The sequence below is a fragment of the Polypterus senegalus genome, chromosome 3 (genome assembly GCF_016835505.1).
Source record: "Polypterus senegalus isolate Bchr_013 chromosome 3, ASM1683550v1, whole genome shotgun sequence".
NCBI classification, from domain to species: Eukaryota; Metazoa; Chordata; class Cladistia; order Polypteriformes; family Polypteridae; genus Polypterus; species Polypterus senegalus.
Window position 1 is genome coordinate 262,854,530 of NC_053156.1, and position 13,632 is coordinate 262,868,161.

Here is a 13,632-nt window from a genome sequence, read left to right on the forward strand (position 1 = left end):
TCTCTTAACTCCGAGGCAGCAGCGCTACCACTGCGCCACCGTGCTGCCCATTTGCCTGTTTGGCACCTCATAATATCTATCTATATCTATCTGTATATGCAGTAACTAGTTTTATTCATATTTATACTCATATATTACTATTACAGAACAATGGATTTCTTGGTGTTGTTTAAAAATGGCTTAGCTTGAATGTTAGGATAATATTTACCTAACGATTCCAACTCACCCAGTAATTTTCCACAATCTAAAGGATTCTTTACAGCTCTTCAGCTGTTGTTTCTTATCTATGCCTATATAAGCTCAGGAAAGTCCTTTTCTTGTCAGAAAGGCTCAGGAAGATTGAGAGTTAACTTACCACTCTCTAACTGAATTAAAATAAAAATATACTGTATATATACTGAACACTTTGCAGTGTGACTTTGAAACATTTATTTAAATGAAATCCACAAACGTACACCTGACAAGACACAACATAGTTCTCTTGGTTCCATTGGCAGCAGCAGAAGACATTCATTTAGCAGGTCTTATGTGTTACCAATAAACCAAAGAGTTCTGCCCAACTGTACAGTCAATGCAGTGATGATGTTTGCATTTGAATGTGTACAGTTTTCATCCTTACGTTTTTCAAGCAAGGGTAATGTCACAGAAATTTCTGAAGAGTATAATGTTTCATGTCCCATTTGGAGTATTGAAAGCCACCATTCACACAAAGTCCTACACTCACCTAGACAAGTGCAAAGACACACTGATATGTCTAATGCATGACTTTCCCTGTTTGTTATTTTAGTAATAACATATTACGGACTACTACCTTATTATATTAAATCAAATGGACACCAAACCTGCTTCACATACTGTAATTCAGGGTCTCTTTGGGGGTAGAGCCTGGCCTTTCCAGCACAACTAACAACAGGACATAAAATGACCCTAGATATGGTCCTAGTCCATTACATGTTCCACTCACACACACGGACCAGTTTGGAATTACCAGTTGAAACGTCCAACATTCATATTTTGGGCTGTGGAAGAATAACGTTATAGACACAGGAAGAATATGCAAACTCCATACATTTAACGTCCAGCCATGGATTCGAGGCCAGGGCACTACACTCTTACAAATATTGTTTTCTTGATAGCATTTTAAGGTTCTTTATGGAGTTGTGTGCTTCTTCATGTAACCATTACTTAACAAAGCACACTTCTATTCTGGTGAGAGTTCTTTGCAAAGGAAGTTGGTTCTTTGTGCTTTGAAAAATTTCCTAATATGTAGAAAAAAATCTGTAATGTATTCTAGGCCACCTAGGATATTAACAGATTAAGAAACTCTGGACTTTGCCTGTGTTGTTATATGCAGGAAGAATCCTTTTACAATCAGGACACATTGTTATTTCACAAATCTGTTACCATCTAGATTGGGAACATCAGGTCATGGTTATTCACTGCATGGAGCCTGTAAAGAATCTAAACAAATAAAGGTTCTTTCTGGAACCTTCATTTGGATGGGTTTATTGGGAACCAAAAATTGTTCCTCTGTGGCATCACTCTGAAGAACCCAGGGTCGAATTAAGACCTTTAGAGGCCCTAAGCACTTAAAAGATTTTGTTGCCCCCATATACGAGCTGCACTCGCTTTAAGTGGATGACTGAATGGGACAGCCAAAATGACTAAGACAAGAACGATCATGTAATCCTCGGTGGACCGTGTGGCAGTTACCAGATATTTTGTTTTATTCCCAATATTATAATATATAGTTTTTCACCATATGGTCCATGGTAAATCTAGCAATGAAAAATGTCTGTGGTGCCCCACTTCCCATTCCCATCCATTGATGCCTTAAGCACATGCTTATCTTGTTTAATGGTTAATCCAGCCTTGGAAGAACCACTCTGACACCTTTATTTTAAAGAGTGTAGATCCATGAGACATTGACACTAATCACTGCATCACTGAGTCTCCCTATAAGCATTGTACCATGTTGAGAGAATGAATATTCTTATTCTTACTCAATTGTACTACACTTTAAATGTGCAAAGAAGATTGCTTCATTTTTATGTCCCCTTTCATTGTCTATTGTATTTTTGTTGTGTGGTTTACTTTAGTCTGGTTCTCTTGATGGTAAGAGTTTTTGTCGGGACACAAACTTGTGATCTTCGCTTTTGTTGGGTGACTTGTATTTATAAGGTAATTGCAGGAAGGCTCAGTCCATACATGGTGAGCGCCTTAAGAGGACGATGTCCCGTTCCGTTACGTGAGATGAAGAATACTGACAAGGTACTGTACACCCCATCATGATAAATATGAATGTGCTCGATCTGTCACTGCTCTTTTTTAATGAAGACCCAATGATAGTTTTGGGATCAACGTTTAAAAAAATGTAGCGAGGTTTATTGGAATAATGTCAAACTCTGCAAGCACGCAAGCTCGATGTGGGCTGCCAAAAATATTTGTACTCAGCAGCCACCGTGACCCGTTAATTGTTAAAAGCGGTTTATCCCGTTATAGGTGAGATAAAGCGAGCCCAACATCAGACACAAGGCAGGACCGCATCCCGGACACACAAATGAACACACCTGGTTTAATGTATAACTGCCAGTTGACCCACCAGGCCGACTTTTACATAATGGAAGGGGCTAAAGTGGGGAGAACGTGCAAACCGCACACAGGCAGCGACCGCCATGAGAATCCAGCCCAGTCTCCCAGTCTCTTTGTGTGACGGGAGCGCTTAGTCCCATAATTAGAACACCTTTTTTTTTTAAGAAAAATTATGTTTTTAAAAGTCACAGTCTTCATAATGCAACTGTTATACTCACTGAGACTGAAAAGTCACCAGAGACGTCCAACTTCCAAGTATTTATGTGAGTTCTGCGTGGGCGGGCCAAATGAGTGTTCTAGCCACGGCGGAATTTTAAGGCAGCGATAACTTTTTCTATAGCAGCACCACGTGACAGAATAGTTCAATTTCAAAACAGGAGACTGCAAGTGCCGTGTGATCGGCGATCAGCCTCCGGATTTTCAGACTATGTCATAATGCTATATCCGAGGAAACTTTACAGACAGCGGTTATGCAAGGAAGTAATGACTCAAAGAGTCCAAATAAAGGCAATTAAAACTATCAAGATCGGCGTTAGGGGGTGTGCTGCAAGGTAGAGCGACAGTTGTTACAAAATATGCTTAAACCGCGTGGATAGATAAATGCACTGTACCTGCAACTAGAACCAGCAGCTACTCTCGGACATTCTAGCTCCGGTTCTTTAGCGCCCGCGCTCACAAGCGCAACTCCCATCTCTTCAGGACCCTTTTTTCCTTACAAGGTGACGGTCCCCCGCTTTCCCGGTTCCTGCAGTTCTCTGACAAAGCAGTGGCATTTACGTTTATCCTTGCGCAGTCAATCCCACAACAGATTGGTGAACGATTGCGGTTTTGCAAAGTGTAAATTTCCTTTCTTACTAGCTACCCGCAAGCCCCGTAAATGTGACAGGGACAAGTCTCCAAGTCTCCCTTCTTCATTCCTCCTCAAGCTGGCTTTGAAAATTAACGATTGACAAAACTTGGTTCTTCCGCAGTTAACCTCCTCGTTTAATTATAAACTTAATACATTATGTGGCAAATGTCCACTTTACAGATGACAGATACGTTTTGGCTCGATTTGTGGCCATCTTCGCTGTTTTTTATCTGCAGCCACATCTCTACCAAATGTAAGCGAGTAGCAGCAATCAGTGATGGGAGTCGAGTCACACTGCTAGCATCTCTCTCTCTCTCTCTCTCTCACACTCTCCCCCCTCCTCTCTCTCGCAAACACGCACTCACACTCACAAACGCACACACACTTGAACAAACAATAGGTAGGGCTGTTCAAACCCACTAAGTAAAAATAAAAACTACGCCAATCGTTTGCTGATTCAGTCTTTGCGTTTATGAGTAAAGTACAGTCTACTTGTATGGTGCAGAGGTCGCGTCGATCTAACGGTTTTGTGAATGGGAAGCTATGGCTCGTGAAAGAACACACTTGTTGGACCCAAAGGAGTCTACGAAATCTTTCTGTCGGTTTGCGGCGAGACCCCGTTATGCGGGTCGAACCCCTTAACTCTCAGTCTGAAGGTGGATTGTGCGGACCCTCTGAATGGTTTGGAAATCTCCAGCCAGACACCGTCGGTCTGTGTGTAGTTCGCAAAATATCTGCTATGGTCACCCACGTCCCAAAGACACGCGAGACTTTGAATTGGTTCGGGGGTCCACGGCAATTGAGCCCAGTGCTATCCAAAAGTCTTATTTAGATGAAATGGATTTGAAAATGTCACATAACGTAACATGACATTCTCAAAACCGCAAGAGCATTAAGCACATCTGGGGAATGATATGTGAGGATTTGGAAACAGAAGGTGTAAATTGCTCCATAATTAAAAACTCTAAAGCCTTGCAGCGCCTCTTAAGCCAACATTATTGATAATAATAATAATAATACATTAATTGAATTGTCTCTAATTGTGGCCACCATTATAATTTATACTTTTTCTTAATTTTCTTTCTAATATTTTGATTCGTTTTGTAGCACGGCAACACTACACAATCATTCTACTTTTGCTGACGATTAAAAAAAAAAAAAAGGTACTTTTACAAATTGTGGCCATTTAGTGCCACCTGGTGGTGAAGCAAGATCTTAATCTCTGCCAAACATAACTTTTTAGAGATGTACAGTATGTATCCATTATTTAATTTGAAGAACAAAACACAGCAACAGAAAACAATTCAATTTGCACATCTGCTTGCAAGTAATTCTCAGTATGTGGATACTGTTACGGGTGTAATCTCCACAGAAAAGGGGGAATTAAAAAGAATGTGGGAAAAGCTAGGGCAACAAATAGAATTTTTGTCTTTTCTTTGATGTGTGAATATCATACTAGCACATTTATATGAATACACAATAAAATAATAAAACAGCTCAGCTAATAAAGAGATCAATGTGAAATATGACTGAGTCAGTGATTTGAAAAACTGGTTGGCATGAAACCTGTAGGTGCAGTGGTCGCCCAGGACTGAGCCTGAGAAAGAGTTTTAGAAGATGGATTAGCATTGTACCAGGTAAACAGCATCACTTTATGTTCAAATAGCATTTTAAAGTACTGTATACTATAACAGAATTTGTATAAAACAAGGTTATTTGAGTGGGTTAGGTTAAACATTATTGTCATTGAACACAGTGCGAGTATCATGATAATGAAATACAGTTTTGCTTCTAACCAGAAGTGCAAGTAGAAGCTAACTATAAGTATTTGCTGTGACTATAAATATATACAACCGTGAAAGATTGTACAGACAAGATTAAGTGAGGAGTATCTAAAGAATGACTAGCTGTGTTACCCGCCTTCATCCTTGACAATGAGCATCGGTTATAGTGCTTTCAGGTGTAGTGTATCAGAAGTATTATGTGACTAACTAAGTACTTTTCTTATACAATAGTAATAGTATTATTGCAGGTAGTGAGGCGTAGTGGTTAAGGCTTTGGACTTCAAACCTTGAAGCTGTGGGTTTAAATCGTGCTGCTGACACTGTTTGACCACGAGCAAGTCACTTCACCTGCCTGTGCTCCAATAGGCAATCCAAAACAAATGTAACAAATTACATCTCAGCTTTTGTAAGTTGCTTTGGATAAAAGTGTCATTCGAATCATAAGTAATAATCTTATTAGGTCACTGGAGCTGCTTACATTTGAACATGCTGGTACTCGAGTAAACATTCTTGCATTACATCAATTTGTGCTTTTCTTAGTGACTTGGCTTTTGTCGATAGTCCTTGCAAAACAAAATTTCACAGTAAAAATTTATTCTTTTGCATTGAAACAGGAAATCAGTAGGAATAATGTAAAAATTGCGTATAAACCATTATTGTTATTATATGTTTATGATTTTCACTTGTTTACAGAGTTCACGCAAGTACAGTATTTCCATGTTTTTTTGACAGTCTGCAGATGTGAATGTATGTAATTCAGTGCTTGAAATGGATATACATAAGTGGCAAGACTACTAGTGTATTAGCATGAAGAGCCAGGAGCAGTAGCATTGAGGTTCGCAGCACGATTTCCACGGCCTACTCACTAGAAATTCAAATGCCACAATCCAAGAACATCACAGGGATATTGTGCAATTTACTGTAGGTGCCATGGCTGAAGTGGGGAGGGGGCAGTCGAGGAGTTCCTTTTTGAGCTGTCAGTGTTATGTCTGGAGCTGGAGGTAGACTGAGCACAGATAACCAACATGAGAGCTGGTATGCTAGAAAACACTGCTGGTATGTAACTGAGAGTGTTGGTAATCAAAAGCAAAAATTGAAAAGTACTGACCCACTTTACTTGTTAACTATTGAAGTTTGAATCTTCCTTGAGGTTCTCCAACCTTTCCTTTCATACCTGTGTAGATACTGTAGATACAAAATGTGATCATGTCTCTTTTTTCCTGTACTTGACACTGCACTTCTTCAGCTAATCTTACACTCTTTTGGCTAGGGTGAGAGGGGTCCATGATGATGCTACATACCCTTCACAGGATTGTTCAATATTTTTGTGCTGCAGGTCCTCAATGTGCTGGATAATGTTCAGTAAGTGCTGCAGAATTTGGGTCTGGTATTGTGTTGTTACCATACTACACTGTGATATGTTTGATCAGAACGCACTCGATGGTGCAGTGGTTAAAGTTTACTAGAATCAGAGGAGACAGTTAGACTTCCCTCGGCCTACTCAGAAAGTAAAGATGCTTCTGGGCCTTCTTGACCAGGGTGGAGGTGTTCAGGAACAATGAAAGATCTTTAGAAATATGAACACCCAGGAACTTAAAGTCAGAGACACACTTAACCTCACTCCCATCTCATATTACTGCAAATATTGATGTTAAAGGGTTAGGAGAAATTTCAGGTCCAAAGATATCTGACACATATATGAAAATGATTCCTCAAAATGGCTTAAGTATAGGATATTTCAAAATAAGTTGTCCCAACGACAGGGGTCCTTGTTGAAATCACTGACAGGTTGGAATTTGCAATGGATACAGTTTAGACAAAATTAGATGAGATTATATATGCGAAGGAGGAAAGCATTTTAGTTAAATTGTGAATTTAGTTGAATTATGGTGTGTACCAGTCTGTACACTGCTACTGTGAGTGCCATGCAGAGTGGAGGCAGAACCTCTTCATTTTTCCCAGTTGATTCTGGGGTTAGTCAGGGGTGTGTTCCTCCTCCTACTGTCTTCAATGCTTGCAAGGACTGGGTGTTTAGCAAGGTCATGGTGTCCTGTGGAAAGATTCACTTATTCTGACTTGGCGATGCTGTGATCTTTGTGGAGTCAATGGAGGCTCTGATCATGGCTTTTGAGAGACTGAGCAGTCTGATTGTCTGTGTTTGCGAGTGTCCTGAATTAAAACCAAGATCCAGGCCTTTAATGACCTCTTGGGCACTGCCATCAGCAGTGTGTCTGTCTACAGAGAGTGTCAACCTCGGCAAAGGGTTTACTTACCTTGGTAGAGACATTTATGTCTCTGGTGACTCTTCCTATTAAGTCAATAGAGAGATTGGGAGTACATGGGGGGATTATGAGGTTGCTAGAAAGGGGTCTGTGGCAGTCCCAACATCTATGGAAAAGGACGAAGGTCGAAATCTTTAGAGTTCTGGGGCCTCATGTATAACACCGTGCGTAGAACTCGCACTATAACATGGCGTAAGCACAAAAGCGAAATGTGTTTACGCACAGAAAAATCCAGATGCAGGAATCTGTGCGTACTCCAACTTCCACGTTCTTCCGTTACATAAATCCCGATCAGCGTGAAAACTAACGCTCGTGCACGCGCATTATGTAACGCCCCAAATCCTCCCAGAATTACGCCTATTTGAATATGCAAATCAATATAAATCGCCCTTAAGCGCAGCCTTCTGTGAAAAGACAATGGGAAAAGCACGGGGAAAATATAAGAATTTCAGCGAATACCAAGTGGAGGCAAAGGAAAAACATACTATTTGTTCAAATAAACCGTGGTAAAATCAACAAAAGGAAGTTGATCGAGTGACATAGCGTGTTGGAGAAACTTGAAAGCTCACATTAACAAAATCGCACAGTGCCGGAAATATTAAAGAAGTCACATATCAAAGTCGTCGTGAAAAGGAGTTGTAGCCCACTGTCTGAGTGTCATATGAAAGCTTATTAGGGTACAGAGAAAAAAGGCACACGGTGGGGAAAAAGCACGAAATGTCAACTTCAATCTCGACATTTCCACTTTAATCACGTAGTTTATTTTGTCATTTAGTAGAACATTATAAACTTCATCTTAAAATCGTTTAATTAACCAGTTTCTCAAATCACATCGTAATTAAAGTAGCACGTTAAATGCTTTGTTTTGTATTTGATCTTCTAATCGTGTGTGATCTATGTGTGTGAATCACTACTTGCTTCTTAAACCGGCTCTCTTCCTCCAACTGGACACAGAGTCCATTACATTTGTGATATTACAGCTCTCTGAATAACTAAAATACTGAGATGTATACGTGATGTCATTTTCATGATGATAGGAGCTAAAGCACGTTATTAAACATGTGTTTCATGAGCCTCGTGCTCATGACAAGCATTTATCTTTGTCGAAATTTGTCGCTGCGTTTTTAGCTGTGTTGTTATTTTCTCTTTCTGTTTTATATTCAATATATATTGGCGTGGCCGCCCCAAGAGTCCTTGCTTTTCTTTCCCCAAGTAACCGATCGCCACACAATCAGCTCTGTAATAGACGTTAAGCCATCTGTAAGCTTAGCGCCGATTCTTCAAAACGTTTAAAGAACATTGAAATATCTTCGTAGTACATGTTTAATTATTCTATCCTTAAAGACCTCCCAGTGAAGAATATAGATTATTTAAATGAAGTTAAAGTTTTATCTGTATAATTTAACAAACATATTTTGCTGCATTTCACCTTAAAAATGATATCGTCATCATATGTAAATACGCGCTTTATAAAGTGGCCCAGGTTGTGAGATATTATAACTGTAGTGCTAGTTTACAGTGGGGTGATTGGACTTATAAGACCTAACAGTTCTACAAGGAGCAATTGATTGAGTGCATTTAAAGTTCTTGGGATTAAACTGTTTCTGAACCGCGAGGTCCGTACAGGAAAGGCTTTAAAACATTTTGCAGTGGCTGAGACAGCGTGTCCATGAAACTGTATACCGATAATTCTCTTTCCGATCAGCTGCTGCTGTGATTCACACTCAGATACAGTGATATAAATACTCCGAGTCGTGCAGTGAGAGAAATATGGAAAAAGATGATCCGCTGTGGCAACTCCAAACGGGAGGAGCTGAAAGAAGAAGAAGAAGAATACTATGGCTGTTCCCTGGATCACTATATTGTTACGAGTTAATTACAATCAGATGCATTACACTAATAAACAATATGCGGTTAGTTTCTGTGTATTTATAAAGCCGCGTCATGAAAATAATGAGTAATCCCACAGGAACAGTACCATTGCTTTGATGCTGGGTGCCGCCAGTTTGCAAAACCGAGCGGAGAACTTGCGTACGACAAGACATGAGGTACCGTGGAAAAGTGCGTGGCTTTACGCCAAGTGTAGGTTTTATACATCGCGATTTGAACGTGGAAAAGTTCTTACGCAACATTTCTGTGCGTACGCACCGTTTATACATGAGGCCCTGGTGTTTCCTCTTTTACTATATGGCTGCAAGACATGGACACTATCCAGTGATCTGAGACAAAGACTGGACTCCTTTGGTGCTGCTGGTTTAACTTTGCGTCAAATGAGCAGTTGCTCACAGAGTCCCAAATGAAGCACATTGCCTGCATTGTGAGGGAACATCAATTACAGCACTATGACCATGTGGTGGAATTCCCTCAGGTTAATCTGGGTCGAGGACCTGAGCAGCTGGATGAGGCCAAGGGGATGTCCACATAACACATGGCTGTGGCAGATAGATGGTCATTTCTGGAGGGTGGGACAGGATTGCGTGTCTGTCTTGGGGCTTGACAACCGGGATCCCAAGCTGTTTCATTGTGTGGTGGGTATGGCAGCGTGCTGTACCAGTGCATGCTCCTCAATCTGAAACTGACCTGAATTCTAGTTTAATAAAAGTAAAAATAAAAAGCAGCCATTTTTAACATTGTATGCACCTACACCAGACGACTATGTCCACTGCCCAGTCCCACCATTAAACAATAAAGATAAATCATTAGAAATGCAGGTAAACTGTGTATGTCTTTACTCATTTGTTGATTAACTTGTGAAGATGGGGAGAAGCCAAAGTAAGTAATAAACAAACCTTTGAAGTAATACTGCTTTTCTTTTGAAAAGGGGTGACATAATTTGAGTTCCTGGTTGGAATTTTCAACTGGAACACCCCCTTAACTCAGATTTTTTACTTGGAAATTCAGGGGTGATCTGTCAAGTCCAAGTTTTACTGCATTACATTTACCTAAGAAGTCGGAATAGGGAATGATATCACACCCGAGTTGATCGCATTCCAGTAAAATGTTTGGAAAACCGATATGGATGTGTCCAGGAAAACCTTTGCTGCACTTACTCCACTGGAAAAACAGTAATTGATAACAGCACATCACACAATATTTTGTGTATCCAAACACCATAGCAACATGTCCACAGGTAGAAGTTGGACAGCACCATGTGTACAACTGATTATTGAGACACAGACAGAAGTGCTAATTAACAGTATACAGTAATACTACAACTTTCACATAGGTTTGTGGTGTACATTGATATTTTGGATTAACATGATCTGAAGTCAGACAGACTTGGACATGACACAAGATCACAGTTTCTTAGTTGGAAATGTGACTTAAGGGGATATTCCAGTTGAAAAATCTAACTAGGAACTTGGAAATTCAAACATACCATTTTCAAATGGAATGCGTTTGTCCAACTTCAGATCATGACATCAATCCAAAATGGCAACATACACCTCAGACTTGTCTAAGTCTACATTCTCAAGGGAAAACTCAAATTATATTATTCACAAAAACGGAACCTTCTTGGCTGAAGTATAATAATTTAATTCATGCATATTATACTTGTTGTCAAGCCAAACAGGCAAACTTTAGAGAGTAAATATGCACGGGGTACTGTAAATATTACTTTGTATATGTCACAGATTTGAAACCAATAACAAGGCTAGAGCTTTGGCCAGAATGTTAACATCAATGTTTAATAAAAAAAAAAATAGGCCTGTATTCTTTTTCCATGGGAAAAATGATAACTGATGCTTGGTGTAATGTTTTGGTGGCGTTCTTTAACTTCCAAAAACATAGAAAGCATTAACAGTCATGACTTGGAGTTATTACATAAAAATCCACTTCATAGGTCAATACTGTCACAAGTACAGAGTACAGTTGTTCTAATCAACACGAAACACTCATTGATCATGAAAGCGAAGAGTTCTGACATATTACTGCCTTACCTCAAAACTTCAGTCCTTCTTACCTGATAGACACCTCCATGTGCAGCTTTCCCATTTTGTAAGGACTTAACAGAATTCTGAATCTTTACAATGATAAAATGTCTGACCAGCTCGTCTATGTAAAATTCCTGAAGCACTGATATTCTTTATCTTATCAAAAAAATCCTTATCTTGAATTTTATTTAAATTGATTTGGAATTTACTGAGATTTCACAGTGCTCCTTAAATATATTACTTACTCCTCTATACTCAGTAACCTTGAATCCAGTTGCATCATTCATTTCTATAAGAGCACTGCGATGTGTCTTCTTATATGCTTTTATGATCTGGTTTTATTTTGAAATTTTTTAGTGTTTTCCTTTGCTGCTTTAGGAATATGTTGTATTCATTATGAAGTTTTATAAGCTCAGGAGCCCATACCCATGGCTTGTTTTTAGTTTCTTTTTCATTTTAAAGGTACAAAGAATTCTTTCACTTTCTCCCACAATGATATATTGTGAGTTTGGTTTTTTGGTTGCCCCTGCATTACTGTGTGAGGATGACTGGATCCGAGTGGTGCGGGACGTTAACATTGTAATGATCCAAAAGTTAGCCTCAGGCACTTCTTGGTTGTTAAAGATTCTGGATACAATAATCAACAAACTAGAACACAACAAACTTAACTCTTAAAGTGAATTTAAATATTGTTGGTGCCCAATCAGTTTGCATGAGTAACGGAGATTGTAGAGAATTTCTGGTACCACTTACTTTTCCAGCCTTTTCTTGCCCCCATCCCATCTTTTTTGAGACGGGTTGCTGCCATCAAATTCAAAATAAGCTAATATTTTTTCATGAAAGAGTAACATGTCTCACTTTCAACATTTCATATGTGTTCTGTGTTCTAATATGAATAAAATATGGGCTTAAGAGATTTACAAATCTTTGCATTCTGATTTTATGTACATTTTCAGATCATTCCAGCTTTTTTGGAATTAGTGTTGTATGCCATTTTGGTAGTGCATTGTTCCCTAATGGTGTTATTGAAGAAAAATAAACTCTTGCTTATAAGAATGAAGTATATATGAAAAAAAAATTAAAAAAAAACACACAACGAGTCGTGGGCTTGCAGCTCAGCTGGACCTGGAAGGCTAACTTGTTACATGGATTACATCCACTTATTATTAACGCCAATTGTACCTTCTTTCACTTTGTTTAGGAGGCATTACTTGCTTTGCATTGAATGAATAATTACTATAAAAATTAAAATGCAAGTTATTCCAAAACTGAGAAGAAATCAATGTTGTTACAGGAATGGCTACTTCAAACATCCATCCCCAATGACAAAAGGACAGAACCAACTCCATTTACATTACATTTCCGTTTAAACCACAGAACAAGAAAATGAGGAAGATTCAGGAACAGCTTTAGTTTAACTCGTCATCTATTCAAGATAAAATATATTATTATTGCTCTGGAAAAGGACACCATAGTAAAGTAAGTGATTATTGTCATGTTCAGTAAGCGAGACTGAAAACACATGCCAATCTCTATTGCACGTCACAAGAATTTTGTTTTATAGGGTCAAAACTACAAGGCAGGACTTGGTGACTACTATTCAATCCATTATCTGTACCTACCTCAGGCCACAGAAATCAGAATAAATCTCCAAAGCTCAGAAAGCAAGCTGGGAACAAACCCTGAAATAGACACCAGTCCATCAAAAGGCACACGTACACCATACACATACTGGGCCAGTTTAGAGTTACCAAATCTACCTTGGCGAAGCTGGAGAACATGATGTGAACATGCAAACTTCAGAGACACTGCACTTGCCTGCGATTAAAATCGAGCTTCATATGGTTGTGAGGTGGCAGCATATTTTCCTAAAGAAAATATTAAATTATCTTTGATTTCATAATAATGGGTCATCATTACATTTTATCATTATTAAAGAGGATATACAGCTTCTCCATACACTGAAAACATTAGAAAATATGTCAAAAGCAGGCCATTCAGTTCAACAAAACTCACCAATCCTATCTACCCAGTTTCTCCAAAGTAACACCATCGAATCTTAAAGGTTCCTAAACGCATACCATCACCACACTAACTGGATGATTTGTGTCTGTGGGCATTTGTGTAAAGAAAACCCTTCTAACGTTTGTGTGAAATTTACCTTTAGCAAGTTTCCAACTGTGCCTCCA

At 39.1% G+C, this 13,632-nt stretch overlaps 1 protein-coding gene across 1 annotated transcript in view; it reads right to left on the reverse strand.

Annotated features, from left to right (window-relative positions):
- LOC120526106 (exostosin-1-like) overlaps positions 1 to 3,709 on the reverse strand; it is a 366,860-nt gene extending 363,151 nt beyond the window's left edge. Inside the window, exon 1 of the mRNA XM_039749029.1 lies at positions 3,204 to 3,709. The gene's annotated coding sequence lies outside the window, so the exon portion shown is untranslated. The remainder of the gene's footprint in view (positions 1 to 3,203) is intronic.
- Positions 3,710 to 13,632: the final 9,923 nt, after the last annotated feature.